At 43.1% G+C, this 15,937-nt stretch overlaps 1 protein-coding gene across 2 annotated transcripts in view; it reads right to left on the bottom strand.

Annotated features, from left to right (window-relative positions):
* TIAM1 (TIAM Rac1 associated GEF 1) overlaps positions 1-15,937 on the bottom strand; it is a 474,570-nt gene that overhangs the window by 431,812 nt on the left and 26,821 nt on the right. For both annotated transcript variants that reach the window (XM_072740856.1, XM_072740854.1), the window contains exon 2: positions 15,276-15,450. The gene's annotated coding sequence lies outside the window, so the exon portion shown is untranslated. The remainder of the gene's footprint in view (positions 1-15,275; positions 15,451-15,937) is intronic.

The following is a 15,937-nucleotide window of genomic DNA, read 5'->3' as shown; positions in this document are numbered from 1 at the left end:
CTGAGCCACCCAGGGATCCCCCCTCCTTTTTTTTTTTTTAAGATTTTATTTACTTATTCATGAGAGACACAGAGACAAGGGCAGAGACACAGGCAGAGGGAGAAGCAGGCTCCTGCAGGGGGTTGGAGGGCCTGATGTGGGATTTGATCCCAGGACCCCGGGATCACAACCTGAGCTAAAGGCAGAGGCTCAACCACTGAGCCACCCAGGCTCCCCAGCTAACATTTTCTTTGGCATCGAAGAAGTGAAATTCAGGGAAACCCCGTCAATGAGCGCCAGATAATGAGGCTACCCATCTTTGAGGGGGGAGGATGTGAGTGGGAGAGAAGATTGGGCTGCAAACTCTGTTCCCATGTCACCAGCACCTTGGAACCTCGGAACCTCCAGCTGATCATAAAACAGAATGTTCCCCAAATCAATGAGTCAGCAGCAAGCCTCCTGGTGACCAGGGCAACTATGAGGTGGTGGTGCCACCTGCTGGTCACAAGGCAACAATTCTGTGGGGACGGAAGCTGGCTTTGAAAACTAGGGGAAACAGTTTGTTTTCACAGGACAGTGTGGCGGAAAGAAAACGGAATTGGGGATGAGTCACCTGAGTCCGGATCCCAGCTCAGCCACTCGCTGGTAGTCTTGGGTGAGTTACTTAACTGTTCTTAGCTTCCTTTCCTCTGCTGTAAAAATAGAGCCACTAACAGGGTCTTTGAAAGGAGTCTGGCTACACCCGCCCAGGGGTGACGAAGAGTGTTTGGGTTACTTGAGCAAGTTTCCAGATCCTTAGCTGCTTCTTGCCCTGGTTCCCTGATTGATCTGACAACAGTGTGGATAAAGAGTCAAGCTGGTTTTCAGTTTCCCTCCCTCTTCCTAAGGCTCTCGTCTCCCACTTCCCAGAAGGAAGGCATCCCTGTCATCTAGCCTCAGCCTAACTAAAGTGCCCAGTCGGGGCAGCCCGGGTGGGTCAGCAGTTTGGCGCCACCTTGGGCCCAGGGCGTGATCCTGGGGCCCCGGGATCCGGATCGAGTCCCATGCTGGGCTCCCTGCAGGGAGCCTGCTTCTCCCTCTGCCTGTGTCTCTGCCTCTCTATCTCTTTCTCTCTCTCTCTCACTCTTTCTGTGTCTCTCATGAATAAATAAATTAATCTAAAAAATAATAATAATAAATAAAGTGCCCAGTCCCCAGGAAGGGATGGGTGGGGGAGGGGAGGTGATCCTGGGGCACCAAACAAAGGGACAAAAGGAGATATCCATGCCTGCAGTGAGAATGTGAATGACTAATGACAGTATAGCCAGTCCTGATAAATCGGGTCATTTCCCACGCATTGTCTTAAGCAAAATTAGAGGACCTAATTGAATTGCTCATTACTAGCTCATTAAAGTTCATTTAACAAAACATCACTAAATGATTTCTGACATATTATGCTGAAGGAATTAAAAGAATTGAACGGTATCCGTGTGATAAAACTCCTTCCAGACCATCTACTGATCTAGGTGAAGCTGGTCTCTCAGAAGACGCATCCTTTTTATAATCATTATTAAAATAATTATAGATTCACTGGCAGTTGTAAAGATAATACAGAGAGATCTGATGCACCCTTCACCCAGTTTCGCCCAGTGATTAATCTTATGTAGGTATAGGACAATATCAAAACAGGAGGGATCCCTGGGTGGCTCAGCAGTTAAGCGCCCGCCTTCAGCCCAGGGCGTGATCCTGGAGTCCTGGGATCCAGTCCCGCATCGGGCTCCCTGCAGGGAGCCTGCTTCTCCCTCTGCCTGTGTGTCTGCCTCTCTCTCTCTGTGTCTCTCATGAGCAAACTAAAAAACAAAAAAAAAAAAAAAAAAAAAAACAGGAAACGGACACCAGTGCAATGTGTGTGTAAAGTTCTATGTCATTTTCATACTCGCGCAGATTCACATCACCACCACCATTCACACCACCACCATTCACACCACCACCACAATCAAGGTCCAGAACTATTCCCTCACCATGAAGATCTTCCTTATACTGTCCCCTGACGGTCACATCCACCCCTACTACCCCACCATCCTCAACCCCTGATAACCACCCGTCTGTTCTCCATCTCTATAATTCTGTCATTTCAAGAATGTTATATAAATGGAATAATACAGTATTTTACTTTACCACATTGGCTTTTTTTAGTATTCAGGATGCCCTTGAGATCCATCCAAGTTGTCACATGAATCCAATTTTTTTGTATGCTGATGCATACATCTTTCTACATGAAGAACAGGGCTAGAACTGATACCAAAGCCTGATTCATTCTAGCAGTAAGTAATTTTTATTACCAACAAGATAAACTCAGTGTCACCAAAAAAGCATCCATCTCATGAAGATAGGTACTTTTGATAAAATTACTTTTTATGTTTAATAGCTGTCAATATTTTTGTTCTTTTGGGACACCTGGGTGGCTCAGCAGTTGAGCATCTGCCTTTGGCTCAGGGCCTGATCCCAAGGTCCTGGGATCGAGTCCCACATCACAGGGAGCCTGCTTCTTCTTTTTCTTCTTCTTCTTTTTTTTTTTTAAGATTTTATTTATTCATGAGAGACACACACACACAGAGAGGCAGAGACAGAAGTAGGCTCCATGCAGGGAGCCCGATGTGGGACTCGATCCTGGGACTCCAGGATCACACCCTGGACTGAAGGTGGCACTCAACCGCTGAGCCACGGGGGCTGCCTAGGGAGCCTGCTTATCCCTCTATGTCTCTGCCTCTCTCTCTCTCTCTCTCTCTCTCTCTCTCTCTCGTGAATACATAAATAAAATCTTTAAAAAATATATTTTTGTTCTTTTAATCAATTAAATACTACTGACCATTGTAAATTAATCCAAATTAAGGAAAATTTAGACCTTATAACTTATTTCACAGGAAATGGAAAATATTTTAATTTAGATAACTTAATTGGACAGAAATAGTAGGTGATCAACAGAAGGTCTTCAAGCATGTTTTAGGAAGAATTCTGTAGGGGACATGGAATAGAAGTATAATTTGAAGGGGGAAATGGTGCCAATTTCTGACTGGTAAAGAGATGGTTCAGTGCTTTGTAAATGGACAAAGATGGATTTTTTTTTTCAAAGATGGATTTTAAATCTCTGGTGTATTTAGGTTCCATCAGACACATTTGTGAGTGATCCTAGAGGCTTGTTTTGTGGTAAGAACACCTAACATGAGATCTACCCTCTAAACAAATTCTTATGTGTACAGTACAGACTGTTAACTATACACTCAACAAAGTGATTTAAGAGTTTTACTTGAAAATGTCGGTATCTCCAATATGAGAGGAATTACATCTTTTGCAACAACCTAACATGAAAAATGGTTTTTAGGGACACCTGGGTGGCTCAGTGGTTGAGCTTCTGCCTTCAGCTCAGGTCATGATCCTAGGGTCCTGGGATTGAGTCCCACATTGGGCTCCCTGCAGGGAGACTGCTTCTCCCTCTGCCTATGTCTCTGCCTCTCTCTCTGTGTCTCTTATGATTTAAAAAAAAAAAAAAAAGTGGAACTAGAGATGGCAATCCAAGGGTTGGGGAAGCCCTGGATGGTTAGGAGGGGAGGGTAGGGGAGGAGGGGTGATGGAGGCAGGGGTTTCCCACAGCTTATATTTAATTGATGGACCTCTGGCAGGAGATGGATGGGCGAAGGGGAGCCACTCACATGAGAGACCATAGAGTAGAAAGGCCAACCTCCAGATGGCCAGAGAGCAACATGGGACTCAGTCACCATCAAAGTCCTGACAGTGATCCTCTGAGGGACACATGTGTCATCACTGTGTCACAGATGAGAATACTAAGGCACATAGAGGTTAAACTATTGTTGGAAGTTGCATAGCTGGGAAGCAGGGGAGCAGGGTATGGGCCAAGCCATCTGGCTTGAGTTGGCACTTGGATGTTCCATGCTGATGCGTGGGGCACAACACCCTCTGGTGAGGCAGAGGCATCACCAAAACTTCAGCTAGGTCTCCTACAACTCTACTCCAGCCTGAAGGATGAAAAGCCAATTAAGCAAAAGGTGGGGACCTGGGAGCGAGGAGCGATGCCCGGGAGGAAGAAAGAACTGGGGCCAGGATTCTAAAACGGACAGCAAAGGGCACCAAAGTGGCGGTTGGTCAAATGACTTCCCAGTGGACTCTGCCTCCCTGACATTGCTGGGAGCTATGGAAGGAAGCCCAGTTCAGTGATGAGGCCCGGAGGCCCTGAGCGGGTCGGGGTGGGGTGGAGTGGGGTGGGGGTGGGGGTGCTGGAGCGAGGCAAGCCCACCCTGGGGCAGCTCCTCTCTGAAGACAGCATCCCGGCCACACACCCACTTTGGAAGGAGCTGGGATTTGGTTTTGTTTTGATTCTTTTTTTCTTACTGGGGTTAAATAGGCTCAACATAATATTTACCATTTTAACTATTTGTAAGTGTACAATTCAGTGGCATTAAGTACATCCACCGTATTTTGCAACCATCACCAACATCCTCTAGAGCATTTCATCATCCTAAACCCGAACTCCATATCCCCTAAACAACTCCCAGATCTCCTGTACCCCAGCCCCTATAATCTCTATTCTATTTCTGCGTCTCTGAATCGGCCTATTCTGGGTACCTCGTCGTAAGTGGAGTCATGCAGTGTTTGTCCTCTTGTGACTGGCTTATTCCATTTAGCATCACGTCTTCACGGTTCATTCATGTTGTAGCATGTAGTGTAAATACCTGGCATTAAGCTTTTGATGCTGAGGCATTCATTTTAAAAGACATTCCTTTTTGAATAAACATGTTGCCAGCTATATGACAGGGCTATGAGCAAAACGACCAGAGGAGCTGGGCCTCCCTACCCATGATGCTCCTTTTATGGAAACCCTGGACTGCCGAGATACCTGGCCACTTGAGTGACCCTGCCTCCACTCTCCTGTGCCCCAATTCCTGCTCTGATGCTTCAAATTAGCCACTAGTCAGCCCGCCCTCTGACCCTAATATAGGCAGAGCCCCAGGTCCATGCTCATCTCTCAGCACAACCGACAGAACATAATGTGCATCAGAACCTCGTTTTTCTTAAGGTATGGATGTATCTTCTTCGCCTCTCCATTCACCTGGTGATGGACATTTGGGCTGTTTCTACCTTTAGCTATTGTGAATACCATTGCTCTGAATGGTGCACAAGTATCTGTTTGAGTCCCTGTTTTCAGTCCTGTTGTCTACACTCCCAGCAATGGAATTGCTGAATAATCATGGTAGCTCCAAGCGAAACTCTCTTCCACAATGGCTGCACCATTTCCCATGCCCACCAGCAATGCACAAGGGTTCCTGTTTTTCCACATCCTCGCCAATACTCCTTATTTGTGGAGGTATTTTTTTTAAGGTTTAATTTTTAAGTAATGCTTACACCCAATGTGGGGCTTGAACTCTCAACGCTGAGATCAAGAGTTGACTGTTCTACTACCTGAGTCAGCCAGACACCCCTCCGTGGGGAGGTTTTTGGGCTCTTCACATCAGCCTGCACTTCAAGAGGTTGGAATGAGAACCAGCAGCGGTGAGGTCCTTGCTTAGGGACCCATCAGCTTCGCTGAAGAGATCAGAGAGCCCCAGGGTATTTCTTATTGCATCTCCCTGTTCAATGCACTGACAACTGGCTCCTCCTTTCTGGCTCCACAAAGCTCAGCAACACTGTTTCCTCTTCTTGCCTCTACTTAACCCTCTCTTTGCCTCTATTATCATTACCGGTCTAATGGGTCTTTACTATCCCTCTCTGTATCCGTTATTCCTGCAGTGCCACTTTGTAAATAGATGCTGTGTTAAAGTATTTCCACAATTCCATTTGAGTGTGCCTTCAGCTTAAGAAAGCTCTGCCCATGGACAAAGGCAGAAAGGGGTCACAGGACTGAGGTATTTCTCTTTTATTAGTCACTAACATGTAGCGTTGTTGATGTCAGTGAGATCAAAGAGAGAAAATGGAGCCATGTGGATTGGAGAGTGGGCTGGCTCTCTGTGAGTCCTGCCATCATTCATTTTTCTCTCCACCTGCTGGAGCATCAGGAAGATGGACTCAGAGGGGGCTGGTGAGCGTGAAGGAGAGATACATTACCATGAGATAAATTCCCCCAATCTTGGGGCAAAGTGGAATCAATTTTTTTCCATGCAAATTAAATTTTTTGAAGCTTATGTGTCTTTTAAAATATATTTATTTATTTTTTAAAGATTATTTATTTATTCATAGAGATGCAGAGAGAGAGAGAGAGAGAGAGGCAGAGACACAGGCAGAGGGAGAAGCAGACTCCAGACAGAGAGCCCGACGTGGGACTTGATCCAGGGTCTCCAGGATCACGCCCTGGGCTGCAGGTGGCGCTAAACTGCTGCGCCACCGGGGCTGCCCTATATTTATTTATTTTTAAGTAATCTCTACACCCAACGTGGGGGCTCAAACTCACAACCCCAAGATCAAGAGTTGCATGCTTTTGCAACTGAGCATCTTTTCAGGTGTCTGTGGCCATCTGTAAGTCTTTTTAGGAAAAAATGTCTATTTGTGACTTGTGCTAATTTTTAATTGGATTATTTGGGGTTTTTTGGTGTTGAGTTTTATAAGTTCTTTATATATTTTGGATATTAACCCTTATCGGGTATGTCATCTGCAAATACTTTCTCCCATTAAGTAGGTTGTCTTTTTGTTTCGTTGATGGCATCAGTTGTAGAAACATTTTTCTAGATATGTCTCCTTTGGCAAGGGAAACAAACGCAAAATAAAACTAATGGGACTACACTCAAATAAAAAGCTTTTGCATGGTGAGGGAAACCATCAACAAAACAAAAAGTCAACTTATTGAATGAAATCAACCTTTTTATCTGTTGGTGAGAATCCCTGGCTTGGTGTGGAATCTTTGAGATCTAGAAAATGTGGCCAGGCTGATTCCACCATGAGATCAGCAAATTTAATGAAATAAACATATTTATATAAATCATTACTACATTAACAAAATAAATCAGATTTAGTTAAAGTCCATTCTGCCCCACATTGTGCTGAGCTCTACTTAATAATTCACAAATAGACCATTGGTTTACCCTATGTTGTTGGTGCTTAAAAAGATAAACTCTGTTTAATGGGATTTCTCAGCAGCCCCTAAAGCCAGATGGCTCCATGCAAGACAACATCCAGGATCCATCCTCAGGAAGTTCCTCTGGCTTGGTGGAAGCTCCTTCCCCAGGCCTTTCTGCCTCTGCATCCCTGAAGCTATAGCTGCTGAAAGTAGTGTCAACAGATGTCATGTCCTTTGATTCCATCTGTTTCTTTATTTTAAGTTTTTTTTTTAAGGTTTATTTATTTATTGGGGGGAAGGGCAGAGGGAGAGAGCATCCTATGCAGACTCTGCATTGATTGTGGAGCCCAATGCAGGCTCGATCTCATGACCCTGAAATCATAACCTGAGCTGAAATCAAGAATTGGACACCCAACCGACTGTGCCACCCAGGCATTCCAATTGTTCCTTTTTAAAAATCTGGAGATTTCACATAAAATCTGATTTTCTGGATTCTCTTACAAAAATGCATAATGGGCAGCCCGGGTGGCTCAGTGGCTTAGCACCACCTTCAGTCCCGGGTGTGGTCCTGAAGACCGGGGATCGAGTCCCACATCAGCCTCCCTGCATGGAATGGAGCCTGCTTCTCCCTCTGCCTGTGTCTGTGCCTCTCTCTCTCTCTCTCTCTCTGTCTCTCATGAATAAATAAAATTTTGAAAAATGTATGATGTGGCAACACTAGATACCATATTCCCACAAGGTAAGAGTTGACTGGAATAGATTATCACTACCCTCTGTTTATTTTTTGTTTTGCTTTTTTTTGTTTAATTTAAATTAACATATAGTATCTTCTTAGTTTCAGAGGTAGAATTCAGTGATTCATCAGTCTTACATAACACCCAGTGCTTATTACATCACGTGCCCTCCTTAATGCCCACCACACAGTTACCCCATCCCCTGCCCACCTCCCCTCCAGCAAGCCTCAGTTTGTTTCCTGTGATTAAGAGTCTCTTATGGGGCAGCCGGTTGCTCAGCAGTTTAGCACCATGTTCGTTCTAGGGCATGATCCTGGAGACCTGAGATCGAGTCCCGTGTTGGGCTCCCTGCATTTCTCCCTCTGCCTGTGTCTCTGCCTCTCTCTCTCTCTCTCTCTCTCTCTGTGTGTGTGTGTGTGTGTGTGTCTCTCATGAATAAATAAATAAAATCTTTTTTTTTAAAAATGAGTCTCTTATGGGGGGCAGCCCGGGTGGCTCAGCGGTTTAGCGCCACCTTCAGCCCAGGGCCTGATCCTGGAGACCTGGGATGGAGTCCCCTCATCGGGCTCCCTGCATGGAGCCTGCTTCTCCCTCTGCCTGTGTCTCTGCCTCTCTGTGTGTGTGTGTCTCTCATGAATAAATAAATAAAATCTTAAAAAAAAGAATCTCTTATGGTTTGTCTCCCTCTCTGATATTCTCTTGTTTTATTTTTCCATCCGTTCCTCTATGCTCTTCTGTTTTGTTTCTTAAATTCCACATATGAGTGAGATCACATAAGAATTGACTTATTTCACTTGCATAATACCTTCTAGTTCCATCAATACTGTTGCAAATGGCAATATGTCTTTTTTGATGGCTGAGTAATTATTTGTGTGTGTGTGTGTGTGTGTGTCTACACACACTACATCTTTTTTATCCATTCATCTATTGATGGACACCTGGGCTCTTTCCATAGTTTGGCTATTGTGGACATTGCTGCTGTAAACCTTGGAGTGCAGATGCCCTTTCAGATCACTACATTTGTATCTTTGGGGTAGATACCTAGTAGTGCAATTGCTGGGTCATAGGGCAGCTCTATTTTTAACTTCTTGAGGAACCTCCCACTGTTTTTCAGAATGGCTGCACCAGTTTGCATTCCCACCAACAGTATAAGAGGGTTCCCCTTTCCACATCCTCACCAACATCTGTTGTTTCCTAACTTGTTAATGTTAGCCACTCTGACTAGTGTGAGGTGGTGTCTCATTGTGGTTTTGTCTTTCCCTGATGCTGAGTGATGTGGAACATTTTTTCATGTGTCTGTTGGCCATCTGTATGTCTTCTTTGGAGAAATGTCTGTTCATGACTTCTGCTCATTTCTTGACTGGATTTTTTGGTTTTGGGGTGTTCAGTTTGATAAGTTCTTTATAGATTTTGGTGATTCCATCTATTTGGATTCTCCTTGGACACTAGTCTTCAAACTCCTCTTCTATTCTCACTTCTCAAGGTACAGTCATTATTCATGAAGAGTTCCAAGGACTATGTCTTGATGATATTAAGGGAAAGCAGTAGATATTTTTCCTCTATCATTTAGATTTCAGTTTGTCAAACAAATTACTGCTTTTGGTGACAAAGAAAAGGGAATGAAGTCAATGAAGGAATTAATTAGGCATTTATTCATTCAGTGGATTCCCATTGTAGCCACTGTGATGGTTAATTTTATGTGTCAACTTGGCTAGGCTATGGCCAGTTGTTTGTTCAAATACCAGTTTTGATGTGACTGTGAAGGTATTTTTAGACTTTGAGTAAAGCCAGTTACCCTACACAAGATGAATGGACCTTATCCAATCAGTTGAAGACCTTAAGAGAAAAGACTGAGGTCTATAGAAGAGGAACCAGTTCTGCCTCCAGCCTGACTGCAGACTCAAGACTGTAACTCTTCCCTGGGTTTCCAGGGTACCCTAATGTTTCAGACTTGCCAGCCTACAGAATCATATGAGCTAATTCCCTAATATCAAGCTCTTAAAATCAATCAATCAATTTAAAGAGATTTCTTAAAATCAATCTCGTTTTTTAAAAGATTTTTATTTATTTATTCATGAGAGACACAGACAAAGAGAGGCAGAGACATAGGCAAAGGGAGAAGCAGGTTCCCTGCGTGAAGCCCGATGGGGGACTAGATCCCAGACCCTGGGATCACGCCCTAAGCCAGAGGCAGATGCTCAACCACTGAGCCACCCAGGCATCTCTTAAAATCAATATCTCTTAAAATATATGCGTGTATGTGTGTGTGTTATGTGTGTGTGTGTGTGTATACATACATACTATTCTGTTTCCCTGGAGAACCCTGACTGATACAGCCCTTCTGCAGGATAAAAACAGCAGACTCTGCTTTCTCAGGAACTTAATTTTAAAGACTATGTAAAAGGCTGGATTTTAGTATTGGCAGAATTACCCTCATGAATTTTAAGTTCTCAGTAGGGGACCATCTTAACACAGTATGCTGATGAGTGACATATTAGCTGTCCAAAATAGTTCTCTTCCCTGACACCAAAGATGAGCAGATTGCTATTTCTATGTTCATTTTCAATTGAGCATCAGCTAAAATAATTGCTTGAGGATACAGGGCCTTGTTATATCAAACATAAGTACCTAAACTACATCGAACTAAAAAGTTTCTGCACAGCAAAGGAAATAACAAAGTGAAAAGACAACCTACTGAATGGGAGAAAAATATGTGTAAATCATTTATCTGATAAGGGGTTAATATCCAAAATATATAAAGAACTCACACAACTCAATAGCAAGAAATCAATCATTTAAAAATGGGTGGAGGATCTGAATAGACATTTTCCCCAAGAAGATATACAGACATCAGATGACCAACAGACACATGAAAAGATCCTCAGCATCACTGACTATTGGGGAGATGAAAATCAAAACCACAACAAGCTATCACCTCATACCTGTCAGAATGACTAGTATCAAAAAGATAAGAAATAACAAATGTGAGTGAGGATGTAGAGAAAAGGGTACCCTTTTTGGTACAGCCACTATAAAATTAGTGCAGCCACTATAGAAAATAGTATGGCAGTTCCTCAAAAAATTAAAAATTGAGGGGCGCCAGGCTGGCTTACCCGGGAGAACATGCAATTCTTGATCTTGGGATTGTGAGTTCAAGTCCCACATTAGTGTTAAAGCTTACTTTTTTTAAAAAGGTGTATTTTGGGGCATGTTGGCTGGCTCGGTAGAGTGTGTGACTCTTGATCTCAGTGTCATGAGTTTAAGCCCTACACTGGATATGGAGCTTACTTAGAAAAATTAAACAGTACTACTATCTCATGCAGCTATTCCACTTCTGGGTATTTATTCTAATAAAATGAAAACACTGGAATGCCTGGGTGCTCAGTGGTTGAACATCTGCCTTTGGCTCAGGTCATGATCCCAGGGTCCTGGGACTGAGCCCCACGTCAGGCTCCCCACTGAGGGAAGAGCCAGCTTCTTCTCCCCACCCCTCGTTCATGGTCTCTCTGTCTCTCATAAATAAATAAAATCTGTAAAAAAAAAAAAAAAAAAAAGAAAGAAAGAAAGAAAGAAAGAAAGAAAATGAAAACACTAACTTGAAAAGATATATGTGCAACCCCATGTTCCCTGCAGCATTATTTACAATGGCCAAGACATGGAAACAACCCGAGTGTCCACTGATGGATGACTACATAAGAAAATATGGTATACAATGAAATTCTGCTATTTGTAACACATGGGTGGACCCAAGGGCATTAAGCAAAGTGAAATAAGTCAGAAAGGCAAATGCTATATCATTTCACTTATATGTGGAATCTAAAAAACAAAACAAACAAAAAAACAAGCCCATAGATCCAGAGAACAGATTGGTGGTTGCTGGGGAGACAAGTGGGCCAGGGGAGAAACAGGTGAAGAGGAACAAAACAGTACAGTCTTCCAGCTACAAAACAGAGAAGTCCCGGGGATATAAGGTACAGCATGGTAACTATAGGTAATAATACTGTGTTTCATATTTGAAAGTTGTTAAGAGAGTAGATCTTTAAAGTCTTCACCAAAAGAAAAAAAAATTTATAAGTACATTTGGTGACAGATGCTAACTAGAAATCTAGTGATCATTTCACCACATAAACAAATATGGAATCATTATGTTGTACACCTGAAACAAATATAACATTATATTTCAATTATATACCTCAATAAAACTTTTTTTTTTTTTTTTCAGAGAGAAAGCAAGCACGTGGTGGGGGGAAAGGAGGAGCAGAGGGAGAGAGAGAATCCCAAGCTGCCTCCATGCCCAGAACAGAGACAGACACAGGGCTTGGTCTCATGATCTGAGCTGAAACCAAAAGTTGGATGCTTAACCAACTGAGCCGCTCAGGCACACCAAGAGTGAAGAGATTTTTTTGAATCTAAAGGAATAATAATTGATTCCATACCTGCTATGGGTAAAGTACTGTAATGAAACAAAGGTGAATAAGATGTAGCTGCTCTCTTCAAGGAAGAGAATCTAGTAAGAAAATTAAGACACAGGTAGTACACAGGCCCACATTTTGGTGTGTAAATGCCATTACCAACTAAAAGAAACCCAGGATTCTTTGAAAAAGACCAAACTCAGATTTTTGGCAGGGAATGTAGGGGAGGAGTGAGATCTCTGCCATGGAAAGCAAGAGCAAAGAGCAGTAGTGTCCTGTCATGAAAACTCAGAACTAATCTGATGGAGTTCCCAAGGCTCCAAGCTGAGAAAATCTGAGTATCAAAACCAATACTGTACAACCTAATTGTCCACTAATGGATGAACGGATAAACAAAATGTGGTACATACACACGACAGAATATTATGCAGCCTTTAAAAGGAAGGAAATTCTGGGGATCCCTGGGTGGCTCGGTGGTTTAGTGCCTGCCTTCGGCCCAGAGCGTGATCCTGGGGTCCCAGGGTCAAGTCTCGCGTCGGGCTCCCTGCGTGGAGCCTGCTTCTCCCTCTGCCTGTGTCTCTGCTTCTCTCTATATATATATCTCTCATGAATAAATAAATAAATAAAATCTTTAAAAATAAAAAAAGGAAGGAAATTCTGACAGATACTACAACCTGGATGAAGTTTATGCTAAGTGAAATAAGCCAGTCACAAAAAGACAAGCACTATGTGATTCCACTTATAGGAGATACCAGAGTAGCCAGATTCACAGAGAAAGGGAGTAGAATGGAGGGTACCAGGGGCTGGGGGAGGGAAATGGGGAGTTCTTGTTTAATGGGTTTAGAGTTTCAGTTTGGAATGATGAGAAAGTTCTGGAGCTGGATGGTTGTGATGGTTACATAACAATGTGAATGTACTTAATGCCACAGTGGCATTTAACTGTGGTATATCTTACCACAATAAAAAAAAAAAAAAGTGGCACCTGACTGGCTCAGTCAATAGCGCATGGGACTCTTAATCTTAGGATTATAAATTTAAGCCTCACACTGGGTGTAGAGATGACTAAAAAATAAATAAATGAATGGATGAATGAATGAACAGAAATAATTACAGCCAGGAATGATGATCTGGAGATGGTTGGTGGTGTTGTTTACATAACAATGTGAACGTACTTTTTTTTTAAGATTTTATTTATTTATTTATGAGAGACACACAGAGAGAGGCAGAGACATTGGCAGAGGGAGAAGCAGGCTCCCCATGGGGAGCCCGATGCGGGACTTGATCCTGCGACCCTGGTCACGCTCTGAGCAGAAGGTAGATTCTCAACCACTGAGCCACCCAGGCATCCCTGAACATACTTTAATGCCACTGAAGTGTACACTTAAAAAGGGTAAATCTGTGTTGTGTATATTTTACTGCAATTAAAAGGAAAATGATACTTAGAAATTATTATCACCAGGAAAGATGTTCTCTTAATCTAATAAATACACTATAAGGGTGAAAAAAAGACTAATAACTTTAACTGAAACAAGGGATTATATAAAAAACCGTGAATAGAAAGAAAACATGTGTGAATGGAAGTCATATGAATTTATGCTCACCTCCACCAGAGGCAAAGATAACGGAATGAAATTCCAATATGTGTTTTCTCCAGCTCCATGGGCAGTTCACTCCATTCTGACACTATGTATCTGCGACACTATCTACCTGTGGATAGTGTCAGATCCCATAGGTTAAGGGCTCAATCCCCCTAGACTCCCCCTCCCTCCCCCCACCCACACCCTTCAGAAGCGAATTGCAAGTCAAAGTTGTTATCTATGCTCCTGGTCATTGGCTATTAACTGGAGGATCTCACAACTCCCTCCTTGGGCTGCATTAACTTGTTAGTGAGGCTCACAGAATTGAGAGGAACATTTAACTTACTGGGTGATTGGCTCATTATAGAACAGTATAATCAGGAACAGTCAGATGGAAGAGATGCAGAGGGCAAGGTCTGTGGGAAGGGGTGCGGAGCTTCCATGACTTCTCTGGGTGACTGTTCTCCAAGCATCTCCATGTATTCACCAACCTAGAAGCTTTCTGAAACCCATTCTTTTGGGTTTTTATGGAAGCTTCACTACAGAGGCATGATTGATGAAATCACTGATTGGCAACTGATTCAACTTCTAGCCTCTTTCTCTTCCCCAAAGGTCAGGGGATGAGGCTGAAAGTTTCAGCCTCTAATCATATACCTGTTTCTGGCAACCAGCCATCATCCTTAGGGGCTTTCCAAAAGTCACTGTGTTAACATAAGCTCAAGTGTGCCTGAGAGGGGCTTCTTCTGAATATCAAGACACCTTATCACTATTGTCACTTAGGAAATTCCAAGGGTTTTAGGAGCTCTGTGCCAGGGCTGAGGACAAAGACCAAATACATATTTCTTATTATAAATTGCAACATCACAAACATCTTTAAGGAGAAGTGATGGAGTGTGTCTGTGGGAGGAGCTGTCCAGGCAGAGCAAGGGGCTCAGAGCAAGGGGTGTGGCTGAGGAGCATCACAAGGCCCACTTAGCTAGAAGCAGGAGGGGGTAGTTCATGAATAAGAGATGGGGCAAAAAGCTGCCCAGTGGGAAGACAGGAGGTGGGACATGAGTTCCTGTGGGCCCTTTGACGCGTGTTCAACTTCCTGCTGAATGCAGCCAGTAAGGCTGTCGAACAGAAAGGAGCTGCTATAAACTTAAAAAAATGCAAATAAAGTGTCAATGAAAATGTGAGGTGTCACAAACTCTCACAACACAGCTGCAGTTGCATAACCAAGTTCATCCAGCCTGGAGGGAGGGGCCTCAGAACAGAGAACTTAAGCATGTGCCTGCCCATCATGCAGCAAGTTCATGCTTGCACAGGGACACAAAGAAATATGTATGACTTGGTAGCAAAGTCTATTAGGGTTCTCCAGAGAAACAGAACCAATAGGCTGCACACTGCCTGTGTGCATATGTGTGTGTGTGTGTGTGTGTATATATATACACACACACACATATATAATATATAATATATACACATATATAATATTATATATATATACACACACACATATATATATATATAAAATAAGGAATTCACTCACGTGGTGATGGAGGCTGAGAAGTGGGCAAGCTGGAGAACCAGGAGGGTTGATGTACGTAACAGTTGGAGGGCAGGAGAAGATGGATGTTCTGACTCAGAGATTCAGGCAGGAAAAGTTCCTTCTTATTCAGTCTTTTTGAACTATTTAGGTCTTCAGTTGATTGCATGAGTCTCACCTATATGGGGAATGAGGGGACAACTTGCTTTACTCAGTCTACCCATTCAAATGTCATTCTCATAAAAAAAACAAAACAAACCACCACCACCACCAACAAAAACCTTTACATACAGTCAGAAAAATGTTTGAATAAATGTCTGGGTACCCCAGGGCCCAGTCAGGCTGACACATAAAATTAACTATCGGAAAAAAATAAAAAAATAAATAAAAAATAAAATAAAATTATCTATCGGGCAGCCCAGGTGGCTCAGTGGTTTAGCACAGCCTTAAGCTCAGGGCGTGACCCTGGAGGCCCAGAATCGAGTCCCACGTCGGGCTCCATGGAGAAAAACCCGGAGGGCTGGTGTATTCATTTTTTTTAAATATTTTATTTATCTATTCATGAGAGACAGAGAGAGAGAGGCAGAGACACAGGCAGAGGGAGAAGTAGTCTCCATGCAGGGAGCCCAACATGGGACTTGATCCAAGGTCTCCAAGATCACACC

Source organism: Vulpes vulpes, chromosome 15 (genome assembly GCF_048418805.1).
Source record: "Vulpes vulpes isolate BD-2025 chromosome 15, VulVul3, whole genome shotgun sequence".
NCBI lineage: Eukaryota > Metazoa > Chordata > Mammalia > Carnivora > Canidae > Vulpes > Vulpes vulpes.
Note: the sequence above shows the minus strand (reverse complement) of the source record. Positions and strands in the feature narration are given on the sequence as shown.